This window comes from Peromyscus leucopus, chromosome 5 (genome assembly GCF_004664715.2).
Source record: "Peromyscus leucopus breed LL Stock chromosome 5, UCI_PerLeu_2.1, whole genome shotgun sequence".
NCBI classification, from domain to species: domain Eukaryota; kingdom Metazoa; phylum Chordata; class Mammalia; order Rodentia; family Cricetidae; genus Peromyscus; species Peromyscus leucopus.
The window spans coordinates 130974953-130983839 of record NC_051067.1 but is presented as its reverse complement, the minus strand read 5'-3'; the positions used below and the strand labels follow the sequence as shown (position 1 = coordinate 130983839).

The 8887-nt window shown below is 46.7% G+C and overlaps 1 long non-coding RNA gene across 1 annotated transcript; it reads left to right on the top strand.

Moving 5' to 3' along the window:
- Positions 1-841: 841 nt before the first annotated feature.
- LOC119087976 lies at positions 842-1863 on the top strand. Its single transcript, XR_005091523.1, has 3 exons — positions 842-893; positions 1070-1267; positions 1597-1863. It is a non-coding gene; the product is annotated as an uncharacterized LOC119087976 (long non-coding RNA).
- The last annotated feature ends 7024 nt before the right edge of the window (positions 1864-8887 follow it).

Genomic DNA, 8887 nt, shown 5'->3' with positions numbered 1-8887 from the left:
TGAGGTAGCTTCCAGTCCAACAGGAAGAAAGCAGCTCACACAGGAAATGACTATACAAAATGAAGACAGACACCCGGCTAGGGAATGAGAGAAATTAGAGGAAGCTAAGCCTGTCAGAGGGATCCAGGCTAGGAGGAGGCGTGGGGCTGGAGAGTTCGTGAAGTTGAAGTGACTCCACATTCCTGTGTACAGAGAAGAGGGAGGGGAAGAGCAACCGTCTCCAACCTAAAATCCTGGTAGGCCCAACCAAGCGCGCCACACTGTGATCTGTCCTCTAACACAGACAGTACCCCAGCATGTGGCTGGGCTGTCAGCCACAGCCAGAAGAGGGCAGGCACAGTAGTGCACTGGTGTCCCAGTGCTGGGGAGGTGTGGTCAGCGGATTCCGGAGCTCGGTGGCCAGCTAGTCCAGCCGAATCTCTACCCCTACCCCAGGTTCAGTGAGTGAAGCTGCTTCCAAAGCTGAGGCAGAAGAGGGAGGGAGGGAGACATCCGATGTTGACCTCTGGCCTCCACACACCTCCACACTCTCTCTCTCTCTCTCTCTCTCACACACACACACACACACACACACACACACACACCTCCACACTCACACACACACATGGGCACACATGTGCAAACACACACATAAAGAAAAAGTTAAAGAAAATAAATCGAGAAGTATACAAAAGGCCTTCAGGAAGGTTTCCAGGGTTCTGGAAACACTTGGGGCTTGGTTTAGCGTGGACATTCCATGGAGTCCCCTCCTCACTTCTGTGAGTCTGTGGGACAGGTGACTACAGAGATGTGCTACTTTATGAGATCATCTCCTATTTGTTGCCTTCACACATGTAGCTATTAGAAACAGGAATTTCTGTGGAGAACACCTTGGGAGACATGTTGTGTCACAGGTAGGCTTTCTCTAATGGTCTTATCACTGCCTGAGCGAACAGCTGAAGGCACAGAGCCAGCTGTGTGGAGGGCCGCTCCATAGCACGGAAACCCGAGCAGCTACATCCTTCTGATGTGATGTCGCACGCAGCCTCGATGCCTCAAAAGCCTACATAATGATCTGCCTTATTCCTAGGTGATGGTACGCTACTGGGGAGAAATTGACCTGACACTCTGAAACCCCAGACTCCCAGCATCCCCGAGGTCTGATTAGGCAGTTCGTTGTAAGACTCAAATCAAGCTGCTGCGGAACACCGAGAGATCCCATAAATAGTCCTTGAAATTGATTTTAGGGTCAGAGCGACCTGAACCTCTGACCCTGACTTCTAACCCGGTGAGTTTTACTTTCCATCTCTGTTGTTGTTGCAATTGCTCACATTCGGAGCAGAAAGGACAGCTCCACCTCCCATGTACCCAGGCAGAATCCTACCGTGGGACCGTTGCTGGGCAACGACAGCCAGACCAATTTGTTTGGGGAGAATTTGAGAATGATTAGGCTTGCAGGGTTGGCTTGGGTGTTCCCTCCTTCCTTTCCAATGGTACCTATTCCTGGATGTTGTAAATATTCATCGGAGTTTTGCATATCTGAGGGGAAACATATTTAAATGAGTTTGGGAGGACAGTTTGCTGGGGTACCTCACTACTGTCTTTTATGTTCTGCAGACAGACGGCGTGCTGCAGGAGGAGAAGCAGTGCCTCCGTGCCTGTTATTGACACCGGTGATATGCCAGCAGCTTGCTTCTCTTACTGAGAACAATGGGAACCAAAGGTGCGGGGTAGCCGCCGCGACTAGAAAATTGTTAGTAAATGGGAAGGGTCCAAGTGTCAGGCCAGGTGGGTCAGCAGGCACAGTTCCTCAGGCATGCGGCTAGAGATAGTCTCCTGGCCTCCCTGTCCTGACGGTGTTCTCAGCACTAAAATACACACTTAGCTAAACCCCAGGAGAGTTGCCTATGAAAGGTAGAAGGAAGAAATTCTCTCTTTCAGAAGGAATGTAAATTTTTAAGGATCTGCAGCTCACTGCTATCAGAGGAGTCTGAAACCGTGGATGTCAATATTTCCTCCTCCCCAGGAATATCAGTTTGTGCACGCACTCCCCGACATATTTATTTCACAATTCACAAGTGGTAAAGAAACCTCCGCCGCCTGTATTTCCCCTTAAGAACTTGGGGAGCCCTCTTGAAAACTGACCCTTCCGAGTGTTTTCCCATAAGCCTGCAGGGTCCGCTGAAGTCAGCCCTTCTATGCAAAGACTTCTCTCTGTCTCCATAACCACCTTACTGTTTCGGAAAGAGAGCTTCCTGGTGCTGCTCTGTCCTGCTTTAGCTACAACTGTCAGGAGCCCCTGGCACCGTAGCGAGGATCAAGGGCCCTCTCTCTAGCCAAGTGTACCAGTTGTTTATAGGGCACTGTAAGCTGCGGGCTCCATCTCTTCACCCTCAGGGGCATGTCAATAGACTTAAAATGTGCCTCTGGGCCATCTGACAGTATGGGCTCCAAAGCTGTTGGGCTTTGAGTCCGAATTGCATCCAAGAACATAACCCATCTACAAGATCCATATCCCCAGTCCCTAATCCCGGGTCCCCAGGCTAATTTTGTAGGCTCTCTTGCTTATGAGGCAGCATCTGGTGTAGGATTCAGCTAAACTGTTTCTGGCTCCTAGTTTTGCTTGGGAATGTAAGTTAGCTATGTCGCTTCATTTAGGGGGGACTTTACACATTTAGGATTTAAGATAGGGGTCCTGGACTCTAGGTGTAACAGCTCAGTTGGTAAAGTGTTTGCCTTGTAAGCAGGGGGAACCCGAGTTTAATACCCAGAATCCATGTGAAAAACCAGGCATGGTGGCTTCGCTTGTAACCCCAGTATGGGGAGATAGAAGCAACCAGACCCCTTGAACTCTCAGGCCAGCACTGAACTAGGTGTCAAGTTACAAACCAATCAGAGATCTTGTCTCAAAAAAAAAAAAAGGTGGATGGAGCAGGAGGAACACCACCCAAGGTTGTCCTCAGACCTCCATATGAATGTGGACATATATGCACATGCACCTGCACACACAAGCACACACACACACACACACACACACACACACACACACACAAATGGGGTGCCAGAATAAACAAGGAGGATGGAGACATACAGAAGGAATGCCAAGTCGATCTTATTGTTGCCCGTCACTGTGAGAGTTTGGGCTGGATTACAACAACTGAAAAGACCCAGGCTGCACACACCTCCAAGATGGCCTGGAAGGGTCACGCATCCCGTAGTTTTAACAACTTTTCTTTTTTTTTATTGAGAGCCAGTGTAGATAAGGCACTCTCTCTTGGGTCCTGTGTAAATGTAGAGTGATTAAAGGCAGAGTCCTCAAGATGAAGACACGAAGCCTCTCTTGAATGAAGAGAGAGGAAGACAGCCCCAGGCTGTGCCTGAGTTCCATGAAACCCATGATGAGAAAACGTGACGAGGACTCAGGCGGAGTAGGGGCTCCATTACAAGTGCCTGCCCCCCACTTCCCTTCACTTTTTCTTTGAAAAAGCATCCCACATCTTTTGATTCAGAGTTGACATCAGGAACACCTCCTTTTCTTTTGCTATACCTCTAGGCAAGGAACATATGTCACCAACGCCATTGCCATATTTAGACGCTGTCTGTCGTTCAGCTTCACTGAGCCTGCCGCCAAGTTACCTTTTACATGGCAATTACTCATGAAATCTGAACACTGCGGCAAATGAGTGTTAGGTGGTTCTCATTTTCCAATTAACTGCCCACCTGCTATGACGAGACTCAAGTTAGGCCTAGGAAGCCCTTCCCCATCAGCCCTTAGGAAGACACAAAAAGTACTCAACTTCTTTATGCAAAGAATAATGAATGTGTGAAATGGTCTACCAGAGGCAACAATGAAACTCGCAACTGTGAGTATATTCAAGGAAGAGCCAGACAAGGAAGAAAAAAAATTTCCACGATGCAAACATGAGACCGGCAGGTGGATGGCTCGGACGCACCAGATGGCCTCCTTCTGTCTTGAAATGTACCAGGAGATTCTATTTTGCAAAATCCCTTTAAGAATCAAGTTGCTTTCTAAACAGTAAGTTATGGCAAAGAAAACGCTTAGGATGCTGTATCTGTGTCCATTGTTTCAGTGGACACCCTGTGTTCCTGGGGAAGTATTCTCAAGACTGAGTTAACACATGTGTCACACGGTGAAATGAGATGGCAAAGGAAAAGGAGAAAGACGGGAATGGAGAATTTTGTCTTGTCTTATTTTCTTAAGAGAAATGGATATGTGCTTCCCCAGTTCACAGCATGAGGAGAGGCAGGTATCCACCACAGCCCGGAAACAGCCTGGAAGGGGAAACCCGACGGATTGCCCTGAAAGACAGACGTGAAATGTGCCAGAAAATGAGAAACAGTGTCGCTCCTGGAAAACATGAAAGTAACTCCCTCCCCGCCCCCCGCCCCCCAGCCCCCAGGAAGGCAAAGCATATGATTTCCATTCTCACGTTTCAGTGGAGAAACTGCACACACCGTATGCAGAGAACGGTAGCTCAGGATTCCAAAAGGCCATAGATGGAGGGCATCTCCGAGCATGTTCCTTCAAGCCCAATTTCATTCACAGCCTGGTTGTCAAGACGGCACAGTTTGGACAGCAGCCCTGCATTAGAGGACTTCCTATTCAATTTTTCAAAAAGTGGTTCTTGCTTTTAGGTTGGCAGGAAAGAAAGCTGCATCCTGTCAGGGCCATCTTGAAACAGAGCTCATGTCCGGTGACTCCACACCTGCCTGGGAGACATGATCAGATCTGCTCTCAGGTGCCTGAGGAGATTTCTCTTTCCAGGCTGCTCTGCTCACCTGTAAGTGGAGAACAGCCAGTCTCTCTAAGCCTCCGTGGTCCTCAGGTGGCATGGCGAGGGTACCAGAGGATATTTCCGGCATAGTTGCTGCCTGAACTTTCCTGAGGGAGGGCATACAAACATCACTTACTCCAGACAGGGCACCAACCACAGACGGAAGAAATTATTCCACTCAAGTCTAGCTGGGTGACCCAACAAGTGTGATGTGGGGGAAGGCCTCATGAGCCTCTCCCTCCTCCATGACAGAAAGCCAATGGGTCCATTTTGATATAGGTGTCCTATGGGGAATCACAGCTGCCAATAGTTCAGGAGCCCTGTCATGCTGGAGGACAGTGCTCCTAGCAAGGGACCCTTTAAGTGAAGGTATGGGACCCATACCAAACTTTTCTCTGCCTCTTTGACAGGATGACATCAGTTGCTACTGACACAGTTAGTTGCTTGTGCTGTGGTAATATCTGCCAGGGGGACCTACCCTTCCACAATGCTTCTGCCCCCACTGCCATCATGAAGCCTCTGAGTTGGCACCGAAGACAACATCACGGTCCACAGGAATGGGTCTAAATGAAGCCACACATGTTATTGTTATCATGGTATTGCAGAAGCGCTCTGTCTATGGCGGCTTCATGGGGTAAGGGTGCCTAGAAAAGAGCAGTGTCCGACATCCCCACTAGAACTGTGTCGCTATGGAGACCATAGGCTGTATCTCTCTCTCTCTCTCTCTCTCTCTCTCTCTCTCTCTCTCTCTCTCTCTCTCTCTCTCTCTCTCTCTCTGGTTTTTCAAGACAGGGTTTCTCTGTGTAGCTTTGTGCCTTTCCTGGAATCCACTCTGTGGTCCAGGCTGACCTCAAACTCATAGAGATGCTCCTGGCTCTGCCTCCCGAGTGCTGGGATTAAAGGCGTGTGCCACCTGTATCTCTTGGGTGTGTTTTAGAGGTCTTAGAAACAGCTCTGCCCTCTGCATCTTTAGTGCTGTTTCCTCTTTCCGGCACTGCTGTGTGAGCCCAGGGGCCTTGGGTAAGTGAAGGCAGAGTAACAGATGGATGCTATGGCGCCTGTGTTGGTTACCTTTCCCTTCATGGTGACCTAAGAGAACAACTTGAGGAAGGAATGAGAATTTTGAACCACCGTTAGTAGGTTCCATGGAGTGGAGCAGAACATCATGGTAGTAGAGTATGTAGAGGAAGTTTTTTTTTTTTTTTTAAAAAAAGCTGTGTTTTTATTTTTATTTTTTTAATGCCAAATGCTGTTTATTGAAGGAGGGAAGAGGTCTTAAATACAGGCTTACAGCACAATGGGAGGACCCCGGAGGGCAGTAGTTTCGCTACAGATGTTTTACAATCTTGCATCTGCGCTGTTAACACCCATTATGCAGGATACACAAACAAGGAACTTCCCTTAAGCATTCAGGAGGGTGGAACCCGGCAAGGAATTCTTGGCTAACAAGAAGCATAGAGAGGGGAAGGGACCGGGAGACCAGGTATAACCTTCAAAGGCATGCACACAATAACCCACTTCCTCCAGCGAGGTCCTACCTCCAAAAGCTTATGCCAACCCTCAAAATAGTACCACCACCAGGGGACCACATGTTCAACAATGCCTTTGACAATGTCCCTCCATGATCCTCAATATGCTTTTATTGGGTGGAGATCCTGGCTCTATTAACATGCACATGCCCTCCAGGCATCTAGCAGTTGCTTACTCTAGGAGGCCCAGAATGTGGTCCTCTGTGGAGGCAGTCTGGACCTAGCTCACAACATGAGGTACTGAATGGGATACTGCTTCTGTGTCTCCTTGACTTTCAGATTTGTGCAAATCGATATTAACATTCAACAAAAAAATATAGTAGATATTTAGATGTGCCTGGCGCCAAGGAAAGTGTAATATGAAGAGTAATTTCACTTTTTCCTCCCTGTTTTGGGGGTGAAACTAAAAGAGTGACTCTTCCTTCCTGAGGTTGGAAAAATCTTATTGTCTTCAAAGAAACTGAGAAATGACACTCTACCAGCAAACAAGCAGCGTTATCAGAAGTTTTCCATCCTTTCTCTACTCTCCTGCCCAAACTAATTTTGACCACTGATACGAGACATTATGACAATCTGCTGGCCAGTGAAAAATTAGGTCACTTAACCAATCATTTTGTCTATATAAAGCTAAACAATTAGTTTGACCCACTTTTGCCCATGAAAATGCCTGACTCATAGATTTGATTGACTGGTTGGCATTTGATAAACACTAAGAGAGGACTCCAGAAGGCAATCAGCACCATCCTCATTTTTTAAAATATCTTCTTTCTTTTTTAATGTGTCAAATGTAAAAGGAAAAATAATTTTGTAGGCACCATTACATCTTTTCTTAGCTTGTTTAATCATGTATTCCACATGTCTTAATAAATAGAAAGAGATATTTAATCTCACGTGAAAAATCATATTCTTCTAAAACCTTAATGATTTAAAAATCTGGGTAAAATGCAATGCTTTTAAGTTACTTCCCATTATGACCACGCCAAGAGTACAGCTCTTGTTTTATTTTAGAGTTGAGTTTTTGATGCTACGTCAAGATGGCTACAATAACGTGTGTTAGAACACCAGCATGAGAAAGCCATCTTTCTGATCTTGAACACTGAACACAGGTATAATACTACACCCCTTGATAAGCCCCCAAAATAATACATGCTGGGCACGGCTGAAATCTGCTGGTTTCAGAGAGACCAGTAACTCACTGAAGTATTTTTAGACTTCCCAGCATTTCTTTTGTATCACTCCATGAAGGCAATAAAACCAACTGGTATACTCCCAGAAAGAGTATTGAATAGATTACTGCTTCATTTCTTGTTGAATCCCAGACCGTGAAAGATTAAATTAAAACACCTCTGTGAACAGAAACACCAAATGGAGGCAGCTTCAGTCCACAGTGGCCATCTTCTCAGAAACTTTAATTACTCTTGTTCAGATCTGCTCTAAATAATGTTGTCTGTTATTTGGGGACCACACTGTTTGGTGTGTGGACAAAGAGGCACGTGTGTGGAACAATAGCCAATTCTACAGAGAGACACCTCTTCCTACCCAGTAGGAAGACGGAAGCTTCCAACAGCTGCGGCATAGACATAGAAAGTTCACACGTCTCCACCAGCCTCAATCCGGGATGATTTGATTCTCTTGACATTCTAGTTCACAAGTCTCAAATATAAGCTTCGGGAAGGCAGGGATGTCCTAGAACACCACAACCCCGACTCTAGAGTATGACTAGATTTAAAAGATTTGTAATCCTAGCACATGTCATTCATCAAAAAGCAGTAGATTTGGGGGGAAGATCAGTGGCTTCTCAAATTTCCCATCATTGATTTTATCCCAGAAGACAGGCTGCCGTGGGTTAGGAAATGGCGTACAACTATCTGGTGACTAATGATATGTATGAGAGTTAACGTTGACAACTTGGCAGGATCTGGAATCCCCTGGGATATAAACCTCTGGCTGTGTCTGTGCTGGAGTTTCAATACCGAGTTAATGGAAGTGGGCCCAGAGCATCTCCTGGGCCGGGCTCAGGGACTGAATAAAGAGACCACAAGTTTAGCACCAGCAATCATCTCTCTTTGTTTCCAGACTGTGGATACAATGTGACCAACTGTCTCACATTCCTACCCAGCATGCCTTTCAGCCTGGGTTGACTGCACCCGCAAACTCTGAGTGCAAACAAACCCTTCCTTCTTTAAGTTGCCTTTGTCCTGTTTGCGTCACAGCGCTGAGGAATGTGACTAACAGCAGGCAAAGGATGTGGGGTTGAAATTTGGAGAGAACTCCCTGTGTGTGTATCCTCATAGCACAAGGAGGTCCGCAAGAGACACTGCCCAGAAACACAAGCATTGTGCCCATCCTCTCCCCTTTCAGTGTTCAGAGTGCTCTCTTTGCAAAAGCTGTGATAGACACTTGAGCCAAGAAGCCCTTAAATGTGCATCACTACCACGGGCTGGCACGCATCCATTATTGGTTGAATCTTTCATTTCTCAGCTACTCTGGGATGTCTAAGTGTGAAAAAGTCAGTATGCCTGAATTGAATTTAAGATTGCTTTATGTCAGTGCGCATTTGTTTGTTTTTAAAATCAGCAACAA